Below are 27161 nucleotides of genomic sequence, written 5' to 3'. Positions count from 1 at the left end.
GTTGTTTGTTTATTTATTTATTATTTGATTTATATCCCACTCTTCCTTCCAGCAGGAGCCCAGGGCGGCAAACAAAAGCACTAAAAATACTTTACAACATCATAAAAACAGACATTAAAATACATTAAAACAAAACAACTTTAAAAACATTTTTTTAAAAAGCTTTGAAGACTTTAAAAAAAAAAAGGTTAAAAACATTAAAAAAAAAAGGTTTAAAAGCATATTAAAAAGCAATTCCAACACAGAAACAGACTGGACTCCAGATGTTGTTGGATGTTGTAGCCAGCAAGGCCATCTGCCAGAGATACTGAAAGATGAGGTCCAGGAACATCTGGAGGGTTGCAGATTCCCCACTTTACCCTAAGGTTACTTTCTGAAGACCTTCTCCATAGACCTTTCCTGCCTGAAGTGAAGTGAGTGGTGGCAACTGGGGGAAAAAAAAAGGTTATTTGTTTGTTTGCTATAGTGCCCTGGTTATGAAATGCCCTCTCGTGGGAGGTTCATCTGGCATCAATGTTGCTTTGTTGACAAAATCCTCTTTATTTGGTCAGGCTTTTAAATTTACGTGGACTGGAAGAAGTGCACACCTTTCTCTCTCTTGCTTTTGAAATATATTGAAGAGTTTTCTTGAGAAATACCCTGGCCCACAATCCTGGCAATAATTTCAAGTGGGAGAAGTGAAGAAGAGACACATGCTTATTTATTTGTTTAAAATAGTTATACCCCTATCCCCATATAATTGAAGTGCCCAAAACAACAACAGTAAAATACAACATAAGGTAGTATGTAAGCTTATCAGCCAGGTGTATAGGGAGAAAGCATGGGGAAGTGTGTGGTTGCTTCACCCTTGCCTCTGTCCCCATCCCCATCTGTTCTATCCCTGACCATCCTATGTTAAGCAGGAACTCCTGAAGGGGCTTGTAAGCACATTCAACTGAACCTGCTTAGAAACCTCCCCATAGCTGGGAACCCAAAAAACACAGGGTTTCCAGTCACACAGAGGGCCATAGCTGCATTCAGCCAAATGTCCTTGGAAGTTCCCTTCAGACCTTCCTGCTCAACATGAGAAGGCTGAGGATGGAGCAAGTGGGAATGTGTTTCTTGGTGGCAGACTGACAAGTGTGCCTCTGTACTCCCTATGGCCTCAAATGTCTTCTGATCATTTGAACAGGGCTAAGGACATGATAATGGCTGTAGTTGGTACCGATTGCTGAGATTCTAAAATCACCTTAAAAATATAAGTTGCTTTAAAGATATCTAATGAATACCAAGTTGTATTAGAAAATAATGCAGAAAATTTCAAAAAGTCCTGGGAGGTAGGGAGGGAACAGCTCATTCTCCTATTGTGCAAAGTTTAGCTATCATACCCTACTGAAAACAGACTTCTTCCACTTCCCCCCCCACTTTTCAGTGATATTTTGCAGTAGACATTATTGCATCACCCAAACCTTATCCATTCAATGTATTGTTTTATTTTCTATATGCATCTGCTATAGCTTATTTTCAACGTTGCCTTATGCAAACAGCACTACAGTTTATCTAAAGCCTTCTATCCAAACATTCTGGATTCATACAGATACTGCCTTTTTGATTTTGTGATTTAAAAATGTCGGAATGTGACATTTTATGTCTATAAGATACATCTGGAGGTTTACATGAACAAATGTTGCTCCTTATTTTTGGCGATGGGTGGATCACTTGACTGAACATCTAATGGAACAGACATCAGTGCACACATTTGTGCCATAAGCTGTAGCTGTGGCAGACAGAGAATAACACTGTGCAGTTGAATATAGCTGACCTCCTTTACTTTCCGCCAGCAAACTAGCATAAAGATGCCACTTTGGAAATCTTAAAGAACAATCCAAACACATTCTAGGTCCTAAATTTAGATTTTCCAAAACATATGCCTTTCGGTTCCTCTTTAGTTTCATTTAAAATGTAGCTTTCAACAGATGGCATCATTTTTTTGGCATCAGAGCATACACCATTGAAACATATATCAACAAATACATGCACACACAACTGTCTTGATTTTTGAAGCAATGATTTGTGATTAATATTACAAACAAGCACACATTATATTCTGGGTATCAGAAACTGTTGCCAAAGGGTCTAGCTTAAAGAAACTGAAGTTGTCAGTATAAGATAATTTGATGCCCAATATTGAAAATACAAACAACCTGTGTAGTGATGAAAAATACTGTTGTAAGTTTGGGGGAGGGTAATCTGGATGTCATATGAGGGCTCCCTTACAGCGCTGTGTGATTCTTGCCTGTAAGACTGAAGTCAGGAGAGGGTTAATGGAACCAGTAGGGATGCTGGAGACTATCTTGTTGGCTCTGGCAGAGTGGTCAAGTAGGGCTGTAGCTCAGTGACAGAGCATCTGCTTTACATGCAGAAGTCCAAGGTTCAATCTGTGGCTACAAGTTTAGTTTTGGAGACAGTATGGCTGAGGAAGGGTCAGAGCTTTTTGGGAGCTCAGAAGGACCTGGGTGGCCCTAGAAATGTAATGGGGGAGCAGATTCTTTCGGAATGAAAATGCTGTAAACTTCTACATATGCTCAGTCTATGGTCACATCCACACTGTACATTTAAAGCACTTTTAAAGCAGATGACTCCCCCCTAAAAAGCCTTTGAACTATACTTTCTCAAGGTGCTGGGAATGGTACCTTTAGAGAGGCAAACTACAGTTCCTAGGATTTTAGGGGGGAAGACATGTGCTTTAAATCAGGTGTTTATATGTGTAAATAAACCATACACCACAAAAATGACATAACCCTCCAGTTACCCACTTTCAAAGGAAATTGAATCCTGTGAGAGTGTTGCACCCCTGAAATTTCTCAGTGCTCAGAAGTGGGATGCACACATACAACAGCATAATAATTTAACTAATTGAGAATTTGATGTTCCTTATTGCAGAGCTGAGCAGAGGTAAGCCTGTGGGATCTTGTTCCCCTGCCCCCTCCCCAAACCTTGAGATCCAGCAGTGGGAGCCAAATGCAAAGCTGTGGAGGGACCCAAGTGCATATGTTGGCTTAGTCACCTACAGCACCTGACTTAGTACAGCCAGTCACCTACAGCACCTCACAAGCCATTCACTGGGATCAGCTGCGCATACAAGTACAAATCTACATCTAAGTTATTACAGATCAGAGATTCTAACAACCTGGTTTAGCTGGGAGAAGAAAGCTGCTTTGTTGTTGCTAAGAAACCCTTGCCATCTACTGCTGTCATCCAGAGATCTACCAGTAGATCCTGATCTACTCTCTGCCACTCCTGCCTTACTGGTATAGCAGTTCTGTAGCTGAGGTGGATGCCTCTCACTACTTAATGGTAGGGACGCCATGGGAAGGACAGGATTTGTTAGCATTGGAGTTGAATGCTGGTAGAAGCTCAACTGCAGCAAAAACCCTGTTGAAGGCGCATACTTCACCCTGGATGCAGTCACAGTGACACTCTGGCTTTTAGAAAACAATAAACAGGCCTTTATTAAAGGAAATACATATGGATAGGAAAGATCCCTAGTTCCCTAGGTGGCTCCATGTCAGTGAAGCAGTACAATCCGCTCTGGGTTTAGTCTGAACTTTCAAGGATCTGCCCAAGGTGCTCCTGGGGGTAATATTGCCTGACTTACAGAACTTGATGTCTGGAGAAGCCTGACTCCCCATTTCACATATTCAGGGAATTTGCAGCTTTATCCCTACATGTGAACATTCCTAGAGCAGCAAGTTGTGCTCTGCAATTCTGTTACTTTTAGTGTGGTCTTATGGGTTGATGTTGATTGTGTTCTTGTAATGCATTTTGGCTCACTTAAAAAGTTTACAGTGTGTTGAGGAATGTTATGTAATTTTGAGTTGAGTTTTATGTTTTATAATGCTTCAAGGGCATTGCTGAAAATAGGATTTAAATGATGATGATGATGATGAAATAATGAAAAAGTCTAATCCAACAAGAGACAGAAAAGTAAAAGTGTACTGAGAGAGAAGGACATTGTACAATCTTTGGTGAGCAGCTGTTTTCTCAAATAAATTGGAAGTGATAAACAAAGAGAACTGTCTGCACTTGCCAATGACTTGATTGACTGAAGAGGCAGAGCTTATGAGACCAGCACAGTTTACCTTGTCCAAATTATCCATCCAGTGTCTAATTAGTTCATATAATTAAAATGACAAATAAGGAACATACCTGAAGCTTTTAAAACAGGACTGGAGAACTTTTTTTCTATGAAGGGCCGTTTCATCGCAAGAAAAGTAATCTGACGGACAGATCCAATGTTAGGCAGAGCCAGAACCAATGGTGGATGGAGCCAGATCTGACAGTGGGCAGAGCAAGTCTGCCAAAATGGACAGAGTTTTTGCTGGATTGTAAAGTGCACTCTCTCTCTCCTACTCTTTGTGCCACTTCATTTTTGAACACCCCATCAAGTAAAGAACAGTTTAATTGGGATGGGTGGGGAAGACCTGAGCTTTGGCTAAAAACCATGGTTTCAGAGGACAAATAGCACGGGGGGTATTTGGCAATATTACATAGAAAGCTGCCTTATATCAAGTCCAAACATTGGTCCATCTAGCTCAGTATTGTCTACACTGACTGGCAGCATTGCTCTAGGGTTTTCAGGCAGAGATTTATCCTCAGTCCTACCTGGAGATGCTAAGTACTGAACTTGAGACCTTTTGCAAAACATGGGCCCTATTACTAAATTACAACCCTTCCCATAAATGCACACACACCACCAAACTAGATAGAGCCCAGGCATCCAAGTAGGTAGAGTGGAACATCACATAGTTTACATCTGAGACTTCATATTATTATTATTCATTATTATTTGCCACCCACACATGTCTCAAGGTGATGTACAAAATGCAACAAAAACAGTTTAAAAAGGCAGAGAAAATAGCAGCACATAAAAATAATACCAAGTAGACACCCATGGCAGAGACCCATTCATCCAGCTGGAAAGGCTTGTTGGAACAAAATCATATTCAATATTGCCAACTGTGGCATTCAAAAATCTTTTTTTACCTGCAGGACGTCAAATATGCATATGAAAGTGGTCTCCTGGAAGTGTGACTCATTAGCTCATTTCCCAATGAAATCAGTTTCAGCTATAAAACATCCTCATAAAAATAGTAAAAGTGGCTGATCGGAGAAGGGGGAGCATTAACTGTTAACAGGAAACTGCATTAAGTACGGCAGCTACATCTTTGGAGAACTGCATTTTAGATACACACTTAGAGCAATACTAGCCCATCTTAAATATATAAGCAGCCATTAAGAGTTATGCTGTTTATTAATGAAGGAAAGGAGATATTGTGGCATAGACATATCGTAGCAATAGCCACATTAACTATTTCACAGCTGTCATTTCAACTTTCATGATAGTAACTCAAGGATTATGACAACATTATGAAAATGTGTCATCTGCTTCTCCATGCCTTGAATCATTCATGAATTATGACCCATTATGACACCAAGGCACAAAGGTTTAGTTGTGTTTTTCCTCTGATTTTTTCACCATTGCCTCTATTATTGCATAGCCACTCTGGGAACTTTTATGCACTTAATGCTAAAGGATAAAACCTTACTGTAGGGCATTAATCCCTGACCATGGCTTGCCCATAAAAATACATCATGCAAGAAAAGAAAATTAACATCATATAGCCATCACAAAATTGGTAGAAAACAACTGTGCATGAGGGAAATACTCTGAACTCATTCTGCCATTTAACATTTGGACAGCCTACTGAATATTAACTGTGTAGTGGAAAATTAATCCTGTGACCCAAAGCACTCACAAAAACTTTGAACCAAAGATACTTATGCAGCAATGGGCATGCCCCTAATATATATATATAGTATTTGAACTGAATAAGCATGCAAATGATCAAACTTGCCTTCCCCTCCTCCTCCCTCCTATCCCTCACTCCCACTCACCATATGCTCAGAGGCACAGGTTACCAAATTCTTCCAAGCTGCACAGGAAGTGGATTCTGTGAAAGACAAACCCAAATTGTGTTTGCATTTTTACAAATGTATAGGGCAGTACAATATCTCAGAGAGGAGGTCAGGTCTCCTGCTCCCCTGGTGCCTTCACTATAGCTGCCGAATTTCCCTGCTTTTTAAAGTTTGATAGAAATATATGTTTGCTATAGGTATGTTTTTAAACCGCAAGGGTTTTTTGCTTATTTGTGAATATCAGGCTGGTGCTGCCATGCTTGCTCAGGAAACATGTTTCCATTTAGCTCATTATTTACAGTTCTACCCCCACTTCATTCCTGTTCCAGAAAGAAATTTTATTGCATTTCATATTTCAGTGAAATGGGTGATCAATAGAGAATATAATGACTTTGTTGTTATTTGATAAATAGGATAGGAGTATATACCTTGCCAAGTCACATTGTTTGCAATTGTAGCCAGTGGCATAGTGGCAAATTAAGAAGTGCAGGGTCCCTTCATGATAGTCACAGCCACCACCACCACCCTATTTTTGCTGTGGGATTGAGAATGAGATCCTTGTTAATGCCTTCTCCCACAACAACAGACATCCCTAGGAACCAAAAAGCATAAAAAGAGAGTGTGTTAACTATTGAGAAGAGTCTTCCCTGTGGCTGACTCATTGCCTTTCACTCTGATTGGTTCCAATCAGCAGGAAAGGACAAGGAAACATGTTAGAAGACTCTTCTCAGTGGCTAACATACTCCCCTTTCATGCTGATTGGCTCATGGGATGCTAGAGATATAGGGACCCTACTGGGACCCTGCTCTCAAAAAAGTAAGAAGTCTAAGACCCCCCGAGACCCTGGACCCCTACACTCCTGATTGTAGCAAAGCAAATTTGAGTGAGTACTTTGAATCAAGTGGCAGTAGATTGTAAAGATGATTCGTTAATTTGAGTAAGCTAAAATTGAGAGTAATTCCAGAATGCTTCAAGGATTTGTTTTTTTAAAAAAAACTAGGAATATATATATATATATAGTTCGTGTTCATGTGCTAAATCTTTCTGTCTGAGAATGTTTTGAATGAGTGATTCCCATATCTAGGCTGCCATAAAATCATAATGTATAGTTTTATGCACAATATAGGAAAAATGTTGCATGCATTCCAAATGCATTCAATATATTTTTATGGGTTCTTAGACACTGAAATTACTTGTGATAGGATCTGCAGCATGGGGAAATGAAATATATTAACAATCAGTCTTCATACATTGGTATAAGCTGGCTCAAATCTACACAGGTGTATAGTGTCACATATCTTTCAAACATTTAAATGCTAGACCTGAAGAGATTTAGCGCAAATCTTTTTGAACCATCAGCTTTCATTTTAACTCTGCATAATATTTGTGGAACCAACTGTAACCTTAAATCTAATAAGTCAACCACTGAAATTAATAGAAGAATATATACAAGAAAGCAGGTACAATATCATAACCCGTCAATATGTTTCTTCTTCAGAAAATCTAGTTAATAGAAACTAATCCTTATAAGCGTTACATAATCATTGTGAGAGTTTAAGGAAATTAAATAGCATAACATTGAAGAGCTTTCCAGTGCAATCCTTTGCATGGGTACTTAAAAATAAATGCTGTTGAGTTGAATAGGATTTAACCTATGCGTCTGCAAGATTGTAACCTTTATGTATTTATATTTTTAAATCAAAGTCTAAAGCTGTATTCCATGGACTCTTACCTGGGGAGTAAGCCGGATAAAACATAGTGTGAGTTTCTTCCAAGTAAATGTGCTGAAAAATACATTGCTAGGCTGTACTCCTAAACATATTACTGGAATAAGTCCCATTGCATACAGTGGGATTCACTCTGAATAAATATGCATAGGATTGTGCTGCATAAGAATGCATGCTATAAATACCTTATCATTAGTAAAAGTGTCTATAACCTATCATGCACTCTGATTCAAATTATGCTTGGTTTCTGTACATAAGTAATCTGTGAACTCTAGCTGCACTGACCTGGCCCAGGAATCTAATGAGAACTGGACGTCAGGAGATAGGGGTGGATAGGCTACCTTAGACAAGGTGTGAGGAATCTGTGGGCCCCCAGATGTTGCTGGACTACAATTCCCATCACCATGGATGATTGGCCATGCTAGCTAGGGCTGATGGGAGTCGGTAGCCAATAACATCTGGAGGGCCACATGAAGCAGCCCCCTGTGAGTTTCTGAATTGATTACATGATGAAGCTATTTCTCTTTTCCCAGATATGAGCTGTGATTTAAGTAAACAGGGAAAGGCATACATCAGTAGCATAGAATGATAGATGTAGAAAATCTCAGGCTCAGCTCCTGACATCTCCTGTTAAAAGAGCTCAGGCAGCTACATGGGGAGAATCTCTGTCTAAACAATGGAGATCTCTTGCAAGTCATGATTAAGGACCAAACTGTGCTATGCGTGAGCTTAACTTTTTTGTTGAGTACAGGGTGCCCCCCCACATATTGCCAGAATACTCCCCCCAGTGGTAGTAGTAGTAGTAGTAGTAGTATCATCATCAGAATTTATTTTCTGCCCTTCACCCAAAGGTCCTGGTGTGGGTTACAACAATTTAAAAACATTAATTAAAAACAGTTAAAAACAACCCAAACAACATCACAGAAAAGAAAGGTGTGTCCTAAAAATATACATCTCAGATGTCGAAGGCTGGGGTGAAGAGGTGCGTCTTCAGCATTCGCCGAAAGTTGTACAATGAAGTTGCCAGACGCACCTTGGTGGGGAGGGAGGTCTACAGCTTAGGGGCTTCCACAGAGAACACCCTTTCCCATGCCACCACCTCCTGAGTTTCTGAGGGTGGCAGAACTACCAAAAGGGTGCTGATCTCAACACCCAAAAGGGTCTGTAGGGAAGGAGGCAGTCTTTCAGATGTTTCGGACCTAATTCATTTAGGACTTTAAACACTAGTGTGAGCACCTTGAACTGGGCCTGGAAATGAACTGGCAACCAATGCATCTGTTTTAAAAGAGGGGTTATATGAGTTCTAAAGGGAACCCCAGCCAGTAATCTGGCTGCTGCATTTTGGACCAGTTGAAGTTTCTGAGTCGGCTTCAAGGGCAGCCCCATGTAGAGTGTATTTCAATAATCCAGTCTGGATGTTACTAGAGCATGGAGTGCTGTGGTCAAGTCATCTCTGTCCAAAAGGAGTTGAAGCCGGCAAACCAGCCGGAGCTGGAAAAAGGCATTCCTAGCCACTGTAGCCACCTGAGCCTCCAGTGACAATGTTGGATCAAAGAGTATCCCCAGGCTGCAGACCTGCTCCTTCAAGGAAAGAGCAACCCCATCCAGAACATGCAGTCTTCCCGCCTCCTGGACATGAGAGCTCTGGATACATAACACCTCTGTCTTTTCAGGATTCATCTTTGATGTATTGGTTTACATCCAGTCTATCACTGCCTCCAGGCATTGGTTCAACATCTCAACTTCCCTCTCCTGATTGAGATAGAATAGAGAGGTAGAGCTGGGTGTCATCAGCATATTGACGGCACCTCACCTCAAATCTCCTGATGACAGCTCCCAATGGCTTCATATAGATTTAAATAGCATGGGGGACAAGATGGAACCCTGCAGAACACCACAGGATAATTCCCATGATGCTAAACAGTAGCCTCCCATGACTACTTTTTGGAAGCAGCTCTGGAGGTATGAGAGGAACCACTGAAACACAGTGTCCCCAGCCCCCACCTCCTTGAGACATTCCAGAAGGATAACATCATCAATAGTATCAAAAGCCTCTGAGAGATCTAGAAGAACAAGCAGGGTCACATTCCCCCTATCTATCTTCTGACAAATGTCATCAACCAGGGTGACCAAGGCAGTTTCAGTGCCATGGCCAGGCCTGAAGCCAGATTGGAACAGATCCAAATAATCAGTTCCCTCCAAGCATGCTTGAAGCTGGACTGCCACCACCTTCTCAAACACCTTGCCCCAAAAGGGGATATTCGCCACTGGGTGTTAGTCGTTTAACACATCTGGGTCCAGGGAGGTCTTCTTGAGGAGGGGATGCACCACTGTCTCCTTCAAGGCAGATGGTACCTCCCCCTTCTCCAGCAAAGCATTAATCACTCCCTGGACCCACCCAGTCAATCCCCTACAGCAAGTTCTCAGCAGCCAGTATGGGCAAGGATCAAGGGGGCAGGTGGTGGGCTGCACTTCTTCAAGCAGCTTGTCCCCATCCTCAGGCTGCAGTAATTGAAACTGATCCAATACAGGTGGAACAGACAGTGCTCTGGATGCCTCCATTGGACTTGTTCTAACTCTGGCATCCAACTCTGTCTGAATCTGATCAATTTTGTCCCTGAAGTACCTTACAAAGTTGTTACAGCAGGCCTCCGAGGGTGTCAAAGCAACACTCTCTTGGCCAGATTTGACCATAGCATGAGGGATGGGGTGGGAGTTAAAACTTTGCCCCTGCCCTGAGCCAAATTGGAGGCCCAATGCCTGCAGTTTGCACTGCAAAAAAATCCCATTGAAACAAATACCCCCTTTAATTTGCAATGCAAATTGCAGGACCATGCTACAGTTATGGCACTTTATAGGAGGAAAAGGGCAAAACCATATAAAGGGCAGAATTAATTAATGTCATATGTGATGTGTAGCTCTAATAGAATTGGGCTGGACCATTGTTCTAAAGCTGTGCTTCCAGGTGTTGCTGGGCTCTAACTCCCATCATTCCTGACCATAAATATTTTTATATGCTCTAAATGTATTAGATGGTTTTTAAATGTTTTAAATGTATTTTTTTTTAATTTCAGTTTAAATTGTATTGTTTTAAACCTTTTGTGTTTGCCACCCTGGGCTACTTTGGGAGGATGCACGGGATGGAAATTTAATAAAGAAATAAAATAATAAAGAAATAACTTTCATCATCCCTGACTGTGGCCTTGCTGGCTGGCTGGCTGGGGCTGATGCAAGTTGGAGTACAATAGTATCTGGAGAGCCACTGGTTCCCCACTCCTCATCTCAAGCAGTATAAGGCATACTTTTAGAAACTTCATTTCAGCTTACTTCAACCAACTGTGAGGCCAATAACTACAGTGAAACCATAATCTATCTTAAAAATCTGTTTAAGCTATTTTAGGATTTCCCCCCCCAAAATAACTTCCTCCCTTCCCCCTGAAACAAAATCAGTGAAGAAAAGAGTGGGGTTTTTTTCTTTATCAGTATGTGTCAGAGAGTGAGACTATTTGTATAATAATTACAATGCAATGAGTTGGTACTATAATTAAGTGTTGCTATTTTTATATATTGATGAGATACAAGAGCATTTGCTTAAATCAAAATGCCTGATGACTAGAAAATATAGGATTTCAATGGTATTTTAAAACCCTGTAGAGCTAATAATGGAAGCCACAGCTGAAGCAGAGAGATAATTTCAAAAGATGGACTAGCTATTGCTTAAAAAAACTAGATGATGTCATTATATACAGCCCTACCACAGCATGTTTATAATGGGGGGGATGCAAGACAGATTTAAATATAAAATGAAATATTTTAATTTTTAAGAGCATGAACCCCAATATAAGCAAGTCTGAAATATAATCCACTCTGGAGCAGCCACTCTACCAATTACTATTATTCACTACTAAAGAATTGTCAAAATGAATTTGCAGTTTGGACTGTAATTCACCCTGGCTCTCGATGGCTATTATATCCCTCCCTGTCTTACAACAAATATTATATATTATTGTGTTAGAAAGCGTTTGTATTTTGAACATTTTATTTTTCAAATGGCTTATGTATAATAACATGGTCACTGCATTTATATGGTTCCTCACTTATATTGAATTGAAGGTCGCAGAAATCCCTGCTATCTTCACCTAAAAGGAAGGAAGAGGGTTTTCCTATCCCTTCTGAGAACATTATCCAGGTGGAGTAGGTAATAATAGGCTAAATTGACCTATGGTCTGTTAGTGTAAGGTAGGAATGTTCAGATATGTTTACCTGAAGAAATGCCTGCCCATCTCTTAAAATCTTTCACTGTCTCACCACTGGTGGGATACATCATGCAGTGATGTGGGTAAAGGCCTTCTTTGTTGTGGCACCCCTGCTTATGAAATGCTCTTCCCTCTGATGTATGGTCATCGCTGACTTGGTTTACTTTTTGGGCCCACCTCAAAATGTATCTCTTTGATCAGGCTTTTGCCAGAGTTTCACTATTCAGTGATGGGACCAACAATAGTAGCATGAAGATAGTTGTAGAGCTATTATTGTTTTCATTGTGATATTTTTATCTGCTTTAATATGAATTTGATTGTATTGTTTTATGTCTTATGTTAGTATGCTCTAACCTACTCTGTGATCATTATATTGATTAAGGATGGGGCAGAATTTAATAATAAATATTACTTCTGATTCATGTCAGTTTTGCATGTGTTCATTCACTAGCTCATCCATCTCTTTTCTGTATTAATCCATGATTTTTTTATTTCAATGTACACATTTCTAAATTTCTTTTATCCAAAACAGACATTATTTTTTATCTCAGAACTGAATCTTAAAAGTCAAAGAAGTGTGAAATCCAAACAATAATTGCATTCTGAACTGCATATTAGTCCAGGAGGTGCAAACTGCTTAAATATGCAGACAACAAAATTCTCCTCCATTCCTAAAGGTAGCATAATATGTTCATATTATATCCTCCTACCTTAAAATGGCTGCAGAGCCATGTGGTGCCCTTGCTCTGAACACCACACAATTTTAGAGTTTTGCGCGTGCATGAATATTCTGCTTTTAAGTTTTATAAAGCACATCTTTGTGATTCTAGTAACTGAGTCATGTGAAACTCTGCAGGTGAAGAAATGTGACAATTTATACAGAGTGTTTATGTGTTTTGGCAGAAAACAGGTTAAGGCTAAAACAATAGACTGCAAGATACTGTCTTCACTTCATAGTTGTTTTTTTAAATGATATGGCATACTCAGTATTAGGCCACATCCGCACCGTGCTTTAATATACCACTATATAGCTATAGTTTATTAAGAGTGTTGAGAGTTATTAGGAGACCCCTATGCCCCTTACAGAGCTACAATTCCCAGAGTGGTTTAACAATAAATTTCTCTTGTGTGGTAGCAGCATATTGCGCCCACTAACACAGCCAGACACAGATTTATGGGTGAAGTAAGGCCACAACTTTATTGATAAGAGCAAATAAAGCAGGGTTGGCATGGCAGTAGGGCAAGGATCCGCTTCATTCCAGCAGCCTATGCTGGAGGAATGCTGAATCAACCAACAAGCAGTTGGGAACTACCCTTGGGAGTTGGCTTGCTTTAGACCCAGGTGGGGTGTGAACCCAAGGCACCTGTGGTCCTGCTGACCAACCAGTGGGAGGGGTTGTGAGCTGGATGAGGCAGCACCCCTCCCGAGCTAGACTCCTTATGGGAGTCTCCCTTATGATTGATCCTGCCCAATGCCATTTCCGCCTAAAGATGTGACAGAATTGAGTGAACGCCTAACAATTGCACAGCAAACCACTGAGGGATAGGCGAAAAAACCTGCTCAACCATGGGGCCAGATTCGTTGAGAGGAAAAATTCCTATCCGGCCCTGTCAACCAGCAACCCAGATAAACACAGCTCAGTGACGCCCTAAGACCGAGGGACAGTGGGTGCGAAAACTGGCACACGAAGAAAGAGGCCAGCTCTCAGGAGACTGGGGCCTTTAAAGGCCCGGGTCTGGCTCCACCCCTTGGCTGCTCCCATGAGACTGCCCAGGATTGTGGGTGATCTTGCGAGAGCCAGGTCATAGATGGAAGGGTTCTAACTCCTCCCTCCCGTCGCTGCCTGGGGCGCGCTCCACCCCACAATTAGCGCCCCATGCAGAGGCTCGAGGCTTGTCTTCCCAGAGAACTGTAGGTCTGTGAGGGGAACAGAAGTCTCTTAACAACTCTCAGCACCCTTAACAAACTACAGTTTCCAGCATTCTTTCAAGAAAGTCAAGACCATTTAAAGTGGCCTGATAATGCTGTAAATGTATGGTCTGGATGTGGCCTCAGTAACTATCTGCTTCGTAGACTATGAAGATAAGAAAATCTGGTTATTCTTGGAACACCTTAGCCTAGTTTATTTCTGTAATCTCCAAAAGTACACACACAACACTGTCACTGAAGAAGCTTGGCTTTAACATACACAGCAGTATACTAAGTACAATGCAAATGAGCAATGCTTGTCAAGCAGATGAGAGATCTGCTCATCAAATGTTCCAAGCTTCTTATATTAGCACAAAACTGAGCATCCAGTCTCCAAGCAACAGATTGAACACAGAAACAGAATAATGATTATCTTAAGAGATGAAGTTCAAGCATTTGAGAATCCTCCACTGTGAGGGTTGCATTTCATAAAATATATGAACAAGGCTCAATGGAGTGGTGCTATGACTTGTCTTGAAGTATTGGAATTGGAATAATGAACTGAACTTGTATTTCTTTAGATGAGCCTTTGACAACACAATTCGGGAAATATGGAGGATTTGTGGATGTCTAAACATGCTGGAAAAGTTAGAAAGATCAACATGTGGTCAAGAGCAGCAAAAAGTCAGGGTATACCGTACAAACAAGATGCAAGACGTTAGAACCTATCATACAAACAAGCAGTAATGAAAAGTGGAAGAGAATGTTTAGAAGACATGCTACTGAAGTCAAGGAAGTTATTAGAAACAAGGGGGCTTCCTTCAGAAAATGTGTATTATGGATATTTATATTTTAATGCTTGCGCAATTAGTCCTTGTAAACTGCGTAAAACCTATTTTCACATTAAGAGGTATATAAATAAATGAATTAATGATAATAAAAATGTGACTTTAACTGCATAGTTCTTTTCTTGAGTTCAGGTTTCCCATCTTCCACTGCTGGGGCAGGTGTGCAATCGAGACTGGTATCCTAGGGGGGGGCTTTACTCCTTTGTCCTCCACTGTGGTTCTGATCAGGCCCCTGTGCCTGCAATTTGCGTTGAAGAAGAAAAAGTCCCATCCAGGAGTATATATCTGAGACACTGGGTTCAGCATGGGCTAAGAACGGGGTGCCACCATAGCTGTTAGCCTTGATTTCCCAGCAAAGGGAGGAAAATCTTCCTCATCCCAGAATTTACCAGGACCTAGTTTTTTATGTGGCTGCTGTTTTTGTTTGCTATACTGATTTTTATTGTTTCACATTGACTTTATATGATTGCAAGCTGCTTCCTGAAGACTTTTTACTTTGAAAAGTGGTGTGTTGAGTGTCCAAGTAAATAAGCAAGTAAATATTAAAAGATTGGGGCCTGGAGAGTGTGCTGCCTCTCTTCTTCTAAGGCAATCACAACCAATACATGATTTGTTATCTGGCAGGTCTGGACACTGTTTTTGCTCTCAGTTGCAGCCCTGTTTTTTAAAAAAAATTAAAAAGGATGAGTGGGAGATCATGTAGCTGAGAGTTACCTGTACTTGTTTTATTTGCATTCACCCACCCACTTTCATACAACTTAGAATTAAACAGTGAGAGACTGGGCATGCCATCTCTACCTGCTGGAGCATCCACCTGCCTGTGAGCAGGAACTGTGTCCACCCGGAGATCTAAAGCAGGGGTTCTTACCCTGTGGTCCATGGCTGGGTTTCAGGGTGTCTGTGAATAGGGTGCAAAAATAAAATCAGTTTCCATTGCAATAAAATAAACTATTCAAAATTTTGTGTGTATGTGTTTATGTGCATTTGGGGGGGAGGTCCATACCTTTCACCAATTTTTCAAAGGGGCCCATGCCCCCAAAAAGGTTAAGAACTACTGCTTTAAAGGGTGTGGCACAACAGACTCTTTAACTTACAGAGATCGAAGGCAGAAAATGTCAGTATAATAGTCAACACAGAGTTGGAAAGTTAAGGAGAAGCCTCAAGAGCTACCCAGTAATAATCAGCCCTACTGGTTTCTTATCTGATTCCTAGCACACTAGGAAGAACTTAGGAGGCTCTCCTCTGACAATATATCTGCTGGAAATTTGAGAGCCAACCCATGGTATGTAGTCAGTCCATTTTCCAAATATAGAGTGAAACACAAATATAATGTGTCCTTTAAATGCAATGTTTACTTGGAAGTAAGTCATTCTTTTCATTGAGTTTAGGACTGCAGCTTTAGGATTGAGTTGAGTTGAGACGTTTTAATATTGACATAGCAGCACTCCAAGAAACTCGAAGACCAGAAGAGGGACAACTGAAGGAAGAAAAAGGAGGTAACACCTTCTTCTGGAAAGGACTACCTGAACAAGAAAGACGAATACATGGAGTAGGGTTTGCTATTAAAAATTATCTTGTGAAGCTCTTGTCAGAAGTTCCTACTGGCATTAATGAACGACTCTCAACTCTCTGGTTAAAACTCGCCAAAAACCAGCAGGCAACTATTCTAAGTGCTTATGCACCAACATTAGATGCTGATGAAGACATCAAGGAAATTTTTTATACCCAGCTGGACACCATCTTATCAGAGATACCTAAAGAGGATAAAATTATCCTCCCAGGTGATTTCAATGCAAGAGTTGGGTGTGATTTTGATTTATGGACAGAAACCATTGAGAAAGAAGGATTTGGCAATAGCAACCTGAATGGAATTCTACTTCTGACTAAATGTGCAGAGCATAATCTTGTTATTACAAACACACTCTTTTGCCAGAAAGATAAATTTAAAAAATCATGGAAGTACCCTCAGTCGAAGCACAGGCATCTCCTGGATTACGTAATTGTCCGTGCCAGAGATCGTCGTGATGTACTCCTCACCAGGGCCATGACGAGTGCCGATGACTGCTGGACAGATCACAGATTAATTCGATCCACTATGGCCATTAATATTGTTCCTCAACGTAGGCTCCAAGGAAGAAAACCAAGGCATAAAATGAACATCCACGCCCTTCAAGATCCTATTAAGCAAGCTTGCTTTCAAACAACTCTCAAGAAACATCTACCTACGGAACTCCCTGAAAACGTCGAGGAACACTGGATTAAACTGAAGACTTCCATTATTGCAGCATGTGAACAAACTATTGGATACCAAACTAAGAAACATCAGGACTGGTTTGATGAGAATGATAGTGAAATTGAACATATCATTGACAAGAAAAGGAAAGCCTTCCAGATATGGCAAAAAGACATTAACTGTGCTGCTAAGGAAAATATCTATGCCGGTGCAAAGGCTGAGGTCTAGAGAACTTAAGAATGCCTGGTGGATAAAGAAAGCTCAAGAAATCCAGCATTTTGCTGATGCTCATGATGCACAGAGCTTTTTTAATGCCACAAAGGCCATCTACGGGCCAACAAATTATGATACAAATCCCTTACGTTCAATAGATGGTACCAAACTTCTGAAGGATAAAGAATCTATTGCACTGCATTTGAAAGAGCATTACCACAACCTCCTTAATCGTAACTCTCATGTGGCTGGTGAGATCTTCTCGCAAATCCCACAACAACAACCTAGAGATGAGCTTGCAGTATCCCCTAATTTGGATGAAGTCGGTAAAGCCATCAATCAAATGAAGAATAACAAAGCTAGTGGTCCTGATGGGATTCCTGCTGAAGTCTTTAAAGAAGGTGGGCCTGAACTTACACAACAACTTCATAAGCTCATCGAAAAAATCTGGATGAGAGAGGAGATCCCGGAAGACTTTAGGGATGCCATAATTATCACTCTTTTCAAGAAGGGTGCTAGAACAGATTGTGGGAATTACTGAGGCATCTCTCTTCTAGCTACTGCAGGTAAAATCCTTGCAAGGATCCTCGCAAATTGCCTCCTACCTATCTCAGAAGACATCCACCCTGAATCCCAAAATGTTTTCCACCCTTCCAGGGGGACAGTGGACGTGATCTTCACTGCACGACAGCTTCAAGAAAAATGCAGGGAGCAAAACCAACCTTTGTATATGGCGTTTATTGATCTGACTAAGGCCTTTGATACTGTAAATCAAACTGCTTTCTGGACCATCCTTCTGAAAATTGGATGCCCTGATAAATTTGTGAATGTTTTGCGACTCCTCCATGACAACATGATGGCTACAATTTTGGATAACAATGGCTCTCAAAGTGATCCATTCAAAGTGGGATCAGGCATCAAACAGGGATGCGTCATTGCTCCAACCTTATTTGCTATTTTCACTGCTATGATTCTACACCTTGTTGAGGGGAAACTTCCCACTGGTGTGGAAATCACATATTGAACAGATGGAAAGTTTTTAAATCTCAGTAGGCTGAAAGCAAAAAGTAAGGTAATTACAACCTCTGTTGTAGAACTTTAATATGCCGATGATAATGTAGTCTCCGCACATTCAGAGGAAGATCTTCAAACTATCCTAAATGTCTTTGTGGAAGCACATGAAAAGCTTGGCCTCTCGCTTAACATCAAAAAACCCAAAGTGCTTCATCAGAAGGTGCAAACCAATCCCTCTGTAGCACCATCAATCCAGCTTAATGGTGCGACCCTGGAGAATGTCAATCACTTTTCTTATCTTGGCAGCCATCTCTCTGTAAAAGCTGACATCGACGCTGAAATTCAGCATCGTCTGAGCTCTGTGAGTGCCTCATTCTCCCGAATGAAGCGGGAAATTCTGCAAATAACTTGGGAAGATAGGCGGACTAATGTTAGCGTATTGGAAGACGCAAAGACTACCAATGTTGAAACAATGATCCTCTAACATCAACTTTGCTGGACCGGCCATGTTGCTCGAATGCCTGATCACCGTCTTCCTAAGCAGCTACTTTACTCCCAACTTAAGGATGGAAAACGGAATATCGGTGGACAGCAAAAGAGGTTTAAAGATGTTCTTAAAGCTAATCTAAAAAAAGTAACATGAGCATCGAGAACTGGGAGGCTTTGGCCCATGAGCGTCCCAATTGGAGGTTGGCTATTATCAAAGGTGCTATGGACTTTGAAGAAGCACGAGTACAGGGTGAAAGGGACAAATGACATAAGCGGAAGGCACTTCAAGTATATCCTCATCATGACCATCTTCCATCTGGAAACCTATTTCCTCACTGTGGGAGGCTGTGTGGATCCAGAATTGGCCTCCACAGTCACTTACAGACCCACTGTTAAAGACCTTACCCTGGAAGACAATCTTACTCGGCCACAAGTGATTGCCAATGAATGAATGTAGGATTGCAGCAGCGTGTAAAGTTTTGAATGTAGAACTGTTATCCCTGTGGCAATATCTATGTAATAGGGAGTGCTTAGGTTTTAAGGATGAGGGATGCTCAGGCTCAACCACACCTCGACATCTTACCTGGAGCCCTGGAAGTGTAGGAGCTAGTTACTGCCTTTTCTCAGCAAGGAAGATGTAGCACCCCTGTAAGGTTTAGAAACCAAATGCTTTGTTTCCCACTCATAAATGTTGGAAATGTAATAGAAATATGCCTTAGCGAAAACAATTAACACAAGCCTTTGTTTTTACAAGGGATCCACCAAGTATTCAAAAAACACTTGCCCTTCCCTGCCTTTTGATGAGTCCACATGGAAAAATGAAGAATAAACTGGGATGTACTGACCTCTAGTGGGAACAAAAAATTCTGGTATTTTGGAAAACTTGCTTTGCCTCTTGAGTGAAATAAGTTTCAGGGTCTTAGAAACAAGACATTGATTTGGCTGTTGACAACTTGTTTCTCTCACACACATAATTTGGGTGATATTTCACTATTTATTTTATTGAAATATTATATTATATTTATTTATTTATTAAAGTATTTCTTTGTTGTCGTTATATGCCTTCAAGTCGATTATGACTTATGGCGACTCTATGAATCTATTTTTTTATATATTCACGGTAAGAGGTATTCAGAGGTGGTTTACCATTGCCTTCCTCTAAGCCTATGGCAGCCGGTATTCCCAGGCAGTCTCCTACCCAAGTACTAACCAGGCCTAACTCTGCTTAGCTTCCAAGATCAGACAAGATTGGGCATTTTTAGGGTAGTATGGCAGAAGGCAAAGTATTTGTAACCCACCTTATATAGCTTGATCTCTGTGTGGGGTACATAATTCATTTACCACAATTAATTATGTAAAATAGCACACCTAACACAATAAATAACCAACACTAATCTTAAGCAAACACCAAGTGGATTACAGTATTAGGCAGCTAGCTTAACGGCACACAAATGCCTGGGTGAATAATGAGGTCTTAACCTGCCACTGAAATGAGTCCAGAGCTGGTGCCAGGCGGACCTCAGAGGGGAGGAATGACTGTCCCATAGCCAGAACACCACCATGGAGAAGGTCATTTCCCATGTTTCCCCATAATGCTGGCATGGGGGAGCCTGTGTCCCTTGGCCAGAAGTTGTTGGACTCCAACTTCCTTCCAGCTAGCATAGTCAATTATCCATGGGCAGCCAGTGCAATTCCTTTGAAACCAGTTATATGGACTCTGTATGCTGTTCAGCTTAACAACCTAGCCACCACATTTTGCACTAGTTGCAGCTTCCTTTCATCTTCAGCAGCAACTAAAGTTACTCTGAGCCGCCAAGGTCACTTGAGCCTCCACTAATAATGCTGGATCTAAGAGTATACCCAAGCTACGTCCCTGCTCCTTCTGAAATGATGCAACCATGTCTAGATCAGTTGTCTGCCTAATTCTTAGACATAAGAACTACCACTTTACAGGGTCTGTCTTGTTTGATTTTTGTCTCAGTTTATTATAAATATTATATTAACATATTATCAATATTTTAATTATTATAATAATGTTATATAATAACACCATCTACCTCTGATTCAGGCTTAAGTTACATCCTATACATTTAAAGCACATTTAAAGTACATGGCTTCCCCCAAAGAATCCTGGGAACTGTAGTTTCTTAAGGGCGCTGGGAATTATAAGCTCTATGAGGGGTATGCTACAAATCCTAGGATTCTTTGGAGGATGCCATGTGCTTTAAATGTATTGTGTGGATGTTCATGTGCAGGTGTTAGCAGATTGGGGAAACCCTGAACTTTGCAGACGTACAAAAAGAAAAACCTTTTAAAAAACCTTAAGGTGTTGGGGAAGCCTCCAAAGAAGTCCAATGAAGACTCAATGGCCTTGGAAAACTGACTGAGAGATGGAAAAAATGAAAACCAGATCGGAGAGGGAATGGAACAGCCAGAAAGGGAGGACAGCGGAAAAGGTCCTGGTTACACAGATATAAAAAGTGTAGAGAGCATCAACCCTTTGTCTGAATAGGTCACTGTCTGGTTCACACTGAAAAACTATTTTTAAATGTCCCTAGGGATGGAAGTGAGTTACCCATAGAACTCAATGGAGAAACCCAATATTTTAATGTAGATCAGAATGGGCACAAGTGTGTTCACAACCACCAAAAAGACGCATCCAAAATGGGGAGGGGATACCTCTATACACCCCCCCAAAAAAGGCAAATGTGAATGCTCCCAGGGCATGAATGCACACTGACTGTTGGCGGAAAAAACAACAGAAAACAGGGGCAGGGCAGGAATGAAGTGTCTAGTACCCTGAACAGAAGCACTGAACACTGCAACATTTTCTTGCAAGGCCCCACATGTTTATATATAAATTGTAATGTTATATTGCAAAGAAATGTATATTGCAAATAAACACATGAGTAAAGAACCTGAACTTCAAAGATACACCATGTAGCTAAAAAGAAACCTCTGCTTCCTAACAAAAAGCATAAAGAATTAACCTGAATTAATATTCAAAGAAGAACAACAAAGCAACCATTATGCCAAAATACAATCTAAATAACATCCCAGAAGAATATAAAGATCAAATAAGGAACAGATTTGAGGCTTTAAACTCAGTTGATACAGAAGAGCTATGGAGTGAAGTCAGAGACATTATCAGGGAATAATGCAAAATATAATACCTCTAATTAAAAATAAAGACCTCAATGGATGACTGAAGAAACTCTTAAAATGGTTAAAAGAGAGAAGGAAAACAAAAGCAAAATGAGACAGAAACACAGTTAGAATCCTAAATGCAATAATACAGCGACTAGTACATAGGGACAAAGAGAACTACTACAATAATTATTGTACAGAAATCAAAGATAATAAAAAAGGTAGAACGAGAGCCCTATTCCAAAAGATTAGAGAAATCAAAGGGAAATTCAAACCAACAGTAGGGATGCTGAATAATCAACAGGGGAAGACACTGAGATAAAATAAAAAGAAGAAGGAAGCCATACACTGAAGAATTATATAAAAGAGATGCAAGGATGACAGATTCATTCACAGATGAACCATATGAAGAAGAACAAGAAATTCCAGAAAGTCAGGTGGAAGCTGCTCTTAAAATACTTGGAATAAACAAATCACCAGGAACAAATGGGATAAAATAGAGTAGCTACAAGGTACTGAGACTGAATCCGTCCAACTATGACAAAAAAATTGTCAACAAATATGGAAAATAAAACAATGGTCCACAGACTGGAAGCGGTCAATATACATCCCAATTCCAAAGAAAGGGGATCCAGGGAATGCAGTAATTGTCAAACTATTGCCTTAATATCCCATGCAAGTAAAGTAATGCTCAAAATTCTACAACAAAGGCTTTTACCATATATGGAGCTAGAAATGCCAGATGTCCAAGCTGGATTTAGAAAGAGAAGAGGTACCAGAGATCATATGGCAAACATACATTGGATAATGGAAAGGAACAAGAAATTTCAGAAGAAAATCACTCTGTGTATTAGAGATTACAGGAAAGCCTTTGATCGTGTAGATCACGAAAAACCATGGAATGTTTAAAAGAAATGAGGGTGCCACAGCATCTGATTGTTCTGACGTACAACCTATACTCTGGACCAGAGGGGACTGTAAGGACAGAATATGGAGAAACTGACTAATTCCCCATTGGAGAGGGTGTGAGACAGGGGTGTATTTTATCACCCTATTTGTTTCCTGAATACACATCTGAATTTAGAGTCCGAAAGGTCCTGGAGGGCTGGACACGCTCTGCCCCTAGACCCCCTGATTGCAGGAGGCCTGTTACACCGGATGTACTTATACAATTCTGCCTTTATTTGGCACCTTGTGCTTTTCTCCTTATGAGACTCGTCTGTTCAAGGTGGTAGCCTTATTGGCTTTTTATGGGGCCTTTCGCCCTGGAGAGGTTTTGGCATCATCCAATAAAGATATCTCGTACCGGCCTTTATGCCTTGGGGATTGCGTCCTAAGTGACAATTCCCTTATCCTCTCTTTGCGTGTCTCTAAGACTGATCAGAAAGGTCACGGTAGAGTTGTGACATTGTATAGTTGCACAGTACCTGCCCTATGCCCACTTTCCGCTATGAAGGATTTCCTTTCCATAAGGCCAGCAGGCCAGCATTATTTGTTCATACATCTCGACGGGTCCGCCCTTACGCAGTTTCAATTCTGGGCCGTGGTTAGGCGAGCCTTGTTGGCCTGTGGGCGAGATCCCGGAGTGCATTCTTTCAGAATTGCCGCCCTAATGGGCATGCCTACAGAAAGTATCCAAGAGATTGGAAGATGGCGTTCTGTGGCGCTTAAATCTTATATTCGGCCGTGAGGCTCTGCCTATCTTCTTTCTTGACCATACATCTCAACTGCTCCGCCCCTTTATGCAGTCTCAGTTCTGGGCCGTTGTTCGGCGGGCCTTGTTGGCCAGTGGGCGAGATCCCGGAGTATCGAATGTTTCTTGTCCATACATCTCGACTGGTCCGCCACCCCCCTTTTATGCAGTCTCAGTTTTGGGCCATTGCTCGGCTGGCCTTGTGGGCGTTATCCTGGAGAGTATGGAATGTTTCTTGTGCATACATCTTGACTGGTCCGCCCTTATGCAGTTCTGTTTTGGGCTGTTGTTCAGCGGGCCTTGTTGGCCAGTGGGCAAGATCCCGGAGAGTATGGAAGGTATTCCGTCAGAACCAATGCAGCTATGGCTGCGGCCCTCATGGGCATGCATACAAATAACATCCAGAAGGTTGGTAGTGTGTTCTGGTGAATTCAACTCTTATATCTGCTGTGAGGTTTTGCTTACTTGTTTTCGTTTTTTCCAGGTCTTAGGAACCTTCCCGTCCCGGCAAGGATCGTCATGTGTGGCCACTCCATCTTATTCTGGGCCCACAAGAGAGCTGCTTCTTCATTGCATGGGGCCCAGTTGCAGTTATCAGTTCAGGCTATGGTTTCTTGGATCACCAGGCGTGGCATGTTGTGGGGGGAGTTGGTGCCCACTATTGTTAGGGTTATGTCTTCTTGACAGCAGCCTCATGTTTTGGTCTTGCACTTAGGTGAAAATGACCTGGTGCAACGCCCTGGGTTGGATTTACTCCATCAGGCTACTCATGACCTTACATTAATTAAGCATCATTATCCTGACCTAATCTTAGTTTGGTCGGATATGCTTGAGCGTAGAGTTTGGAGGGGGGCGATACACCCCAACAGAATTGATAGGTCAAGGCGGTGGGTCAATAGGAAGGTCAGGAACTTGGTTTTGACACTTGGGGGTGCGTTCATCCCTCATGATAGAATCAGGTTTTATTATCCCATCCTTTATCGCGATGATGGGGTCCATCTCTCTGAGTATGGTTCTGATATATTTCTTGAGGATCTTAGAATTGGTTTGAGGGTATTGTTTTCTTTGGGGTGAGTGGATCAAGCTTCAGCTGATCCCCTCTTGTGGCATGGAATTTGGGCAGGTGAGGAAGGTGGGGTACAAAATAGGTGACTGAGGCATTGTATTAAAGGGCACTCACTAGGGAACCGCCAGTCAGGCATGGCTGGTGGGGATCTTGGGGGTGTCCTTGTGCAACCAACTGGCGCATCAGGGTGAATGCCTGTACTGCAGGGCCGGGATGCGGAGGTTGGAAACACGTGATTGACTCCGCTGGCAAGGAGGGATAAGTTTACCCACATACTTTGCTAGGGAGTCATGGTCTGAAGAGACTGACATGCCCAGTAAACAGGAGGGATAAATCCCTCTCAGATAGGTATCCTCACCTGCCCGAAGTTGCTTTAATTTGGTAATTGGCAGCAATTGGATTTAATATAATTGTTATATTTTAAATAAATATAACATTATTCCATAACTGTGTCACGAGTCTTCTTTGGTGTGGTGGCAACATATCATACGGAAAGTAGGATTGGATCAAGATGATGTGACAATTGGAGGGAGAAACATCAATAATTTAAGATAGGCAGACGATACCATGTGACTAGCAGAAACTAGTAATGATCTGAAATGAATGCTGATGAAAGTTCAAGAGGAAAGCACAAAAGCAGGACTGCAGCTGAACGTCAAGACTAAAGTAATGACAACAGAAGATTTACATAACTTTAAAGTTGACAATAAGGACACTGAACTTTTCAAGGATTATCAATACTTTGGCATGGTCATTAACCAAAATTGAGACAATAGTCAATAAATCAGAAGAAGGCTAGGACTAGGGAGGGCAGCTGCGAGAGAACTAGAAAAGATCCTCAAATGCAAAGATATATATCACTGAACATCAAAGTCAGGATCATTCTGACCATGGTATTCCCGATCTCTATGTATGGGTGTGAAAGTTGGACAGTGAAAAAAGTGGATAAGAGAAAAATCAACTCATTTGAAATGTGGTGTTGGAGGAGAGCTTTGCGCATACCATGGACTGTGAAAAAGACAAATAATTGGGTGCTAGAACAAATTAAACCAGAACTATCACTTGATGTTAAAATTATGAAACTGAGGTTATCATACTTTGGACACATAATGAGAAGACAAGACAATAATGCTGGGGAAAACAGAAGGGAGTAGAAAAAGAGGAAGACTAAACAAGAGATGGATTGACTCCATATGTCATGGCCCGGTCAGAGGACTCCTCAGATGAGGACGACTCAGGAGTAACAGCAGCAGACACAGGAGCAGCAGACTCAGAAGGAGACACGGAGGAGCCTCCTGAGAATCCAGCTCCTTCTGCCCCTCAGCTGCAGAGCACCCCAGGGACAGCAGAGGCCCTGCAGCCAGACACAGACAGTGAACAGGATACTCCCCCCTCACCTCCAGAATGTAGACAGCAGAAGGTCAGGCAGAAGAGAGGCAGGCCTGTCTCCTTAAGGCCCAAACGCTGAGGGCTCACACCTGCTGTCCATCCTGCTCTTTATAAGGCACACCTTGGCTGCAGCTTGTTGCTGACTGCAACGTCAGGCGTGGCTTTGTGTAGACCTAGTTTCCCTGCAGCATCTCTTTGACTGACCTCCTTGGCACCTGATCCCGGACCTCTACTGACCTCGCTTCTGGACTTCTGACTCGGCAAGTATGCTTCGGATAGGCCTGGCAGATTTACAACCTGACTGCTGGCTAAGGACTTTCCTTCCCTGCCAAAGACCCAGGAATTTCCAGCCCCCCCTGACACTGCTGATGCAGTGTAGAGCTGACACCATAGAGGAAGCCATAGACCTGAACAAACGTGATTGGAGGTTGCTGATTCATAGGGTCACCATAAGTTGTAATCGACTTGAAGGCACATAACACACACACACACAAACACTATTCAAAGAATAAAAAAATAAATAATTAAACAGTTTAACACAGAAAACAGAAACTGCAGGGCAGATCATGAATCATTAACTCAGCTTTAACTACTGAAGGAAGAAACCCAGCTTATTACACTAGAATTATTATAGAGCCACGAGAGTGGCTGTATACTATAGCCAGCATGGATTTTTCACATTCTGCAATGTTAAATTGAAAATACCCCATGTCATTCTGATTCTTCCCATAAGCTCATTTCAAAACAAAACCTTACAAAACATATAGTCCTGAACTTAGAAACGCTTGCTTAACAACCCTTTCAATTTCCATGGTGATAAACAATCAGTCAGAAAGAATCGAGAGTTCAAAGTCTAAAGAGAGAGAGAGAAAACTCAGAGCCCTTTTGGACTTTTTTCTCTAAGAGTTCTCATAACCTGTTGATTATACAGCCATGAGAGTGGCTGACGTGGATTTTTCACATTCCGCAATGTTAAATTAAAAATACCCCCATGCCATTCTGATGCTTCCCATAAGCTCATTTCAAAACAAAACCTTACAAAACATATAGTCCTGAACTCAGAAACGCTTGCTTAACCCGCTCAATTTTCATGGCAATAACCAAAACAGTCAGAAAGAATCGAGAGTTCAAAGTCAAAAAAGAAAGAAAAAAAACCCCAGAGCCCTTTTGGACTTTTTTCTGTCAGAGTTCTCATAATCTATTGAAATTCATTAAAAAC

At 41.4% G+C, this 27161-nt stretch overlaps 1 long non-coding RNA gene and 1 pseudogene across 1 annotated transcript; both read right to left on the bottom strand.

Annotated features, from left to right (window-relative positions):
* Positions 1–243: 243 nt before the first annotated feature.
* Positions 244–26109, bottom strand: LOC133389986 (uncharacterized). The gene is made up of 4 exons (XR_009764253.1): positions 25951–26109; positions 15497–15596; positions 5938–5993; positions 244–427 (listed from the first exon to the last, which is right to left on the bottom strand). It is a non-coding gene; the product is annotated as an uncharacterized LOC133389986 (long non-coding RNA).
* LOC133363472 (5S ribosomal RNA) lies at positions 19809–19927 on the bottom strand (annotated as a pseudogene).
* Positions 26110–27161: the final 1052 nt, after the last annotated feature.

The sequence above is a fragment of the Rhineura floridana genome, chromosome 8, assembly GCF_030035675.1.
Source record: "Rhineura floridana isolate rRhiFlo1 chromosome 8, rRhiFlo1.hap2, whole genome shotgun sequence".
Lineage (NCBI taxonomy): Eukaryota > Metazoa > Chordata > Lepidosauria > Squamata > Rhineuridae > Rhineura > Rhineura floridana.
Note: the sequence above shows the minus strand (reverse complement) of the source record. Positions and strands in the feature narration are given on the sequence as shown.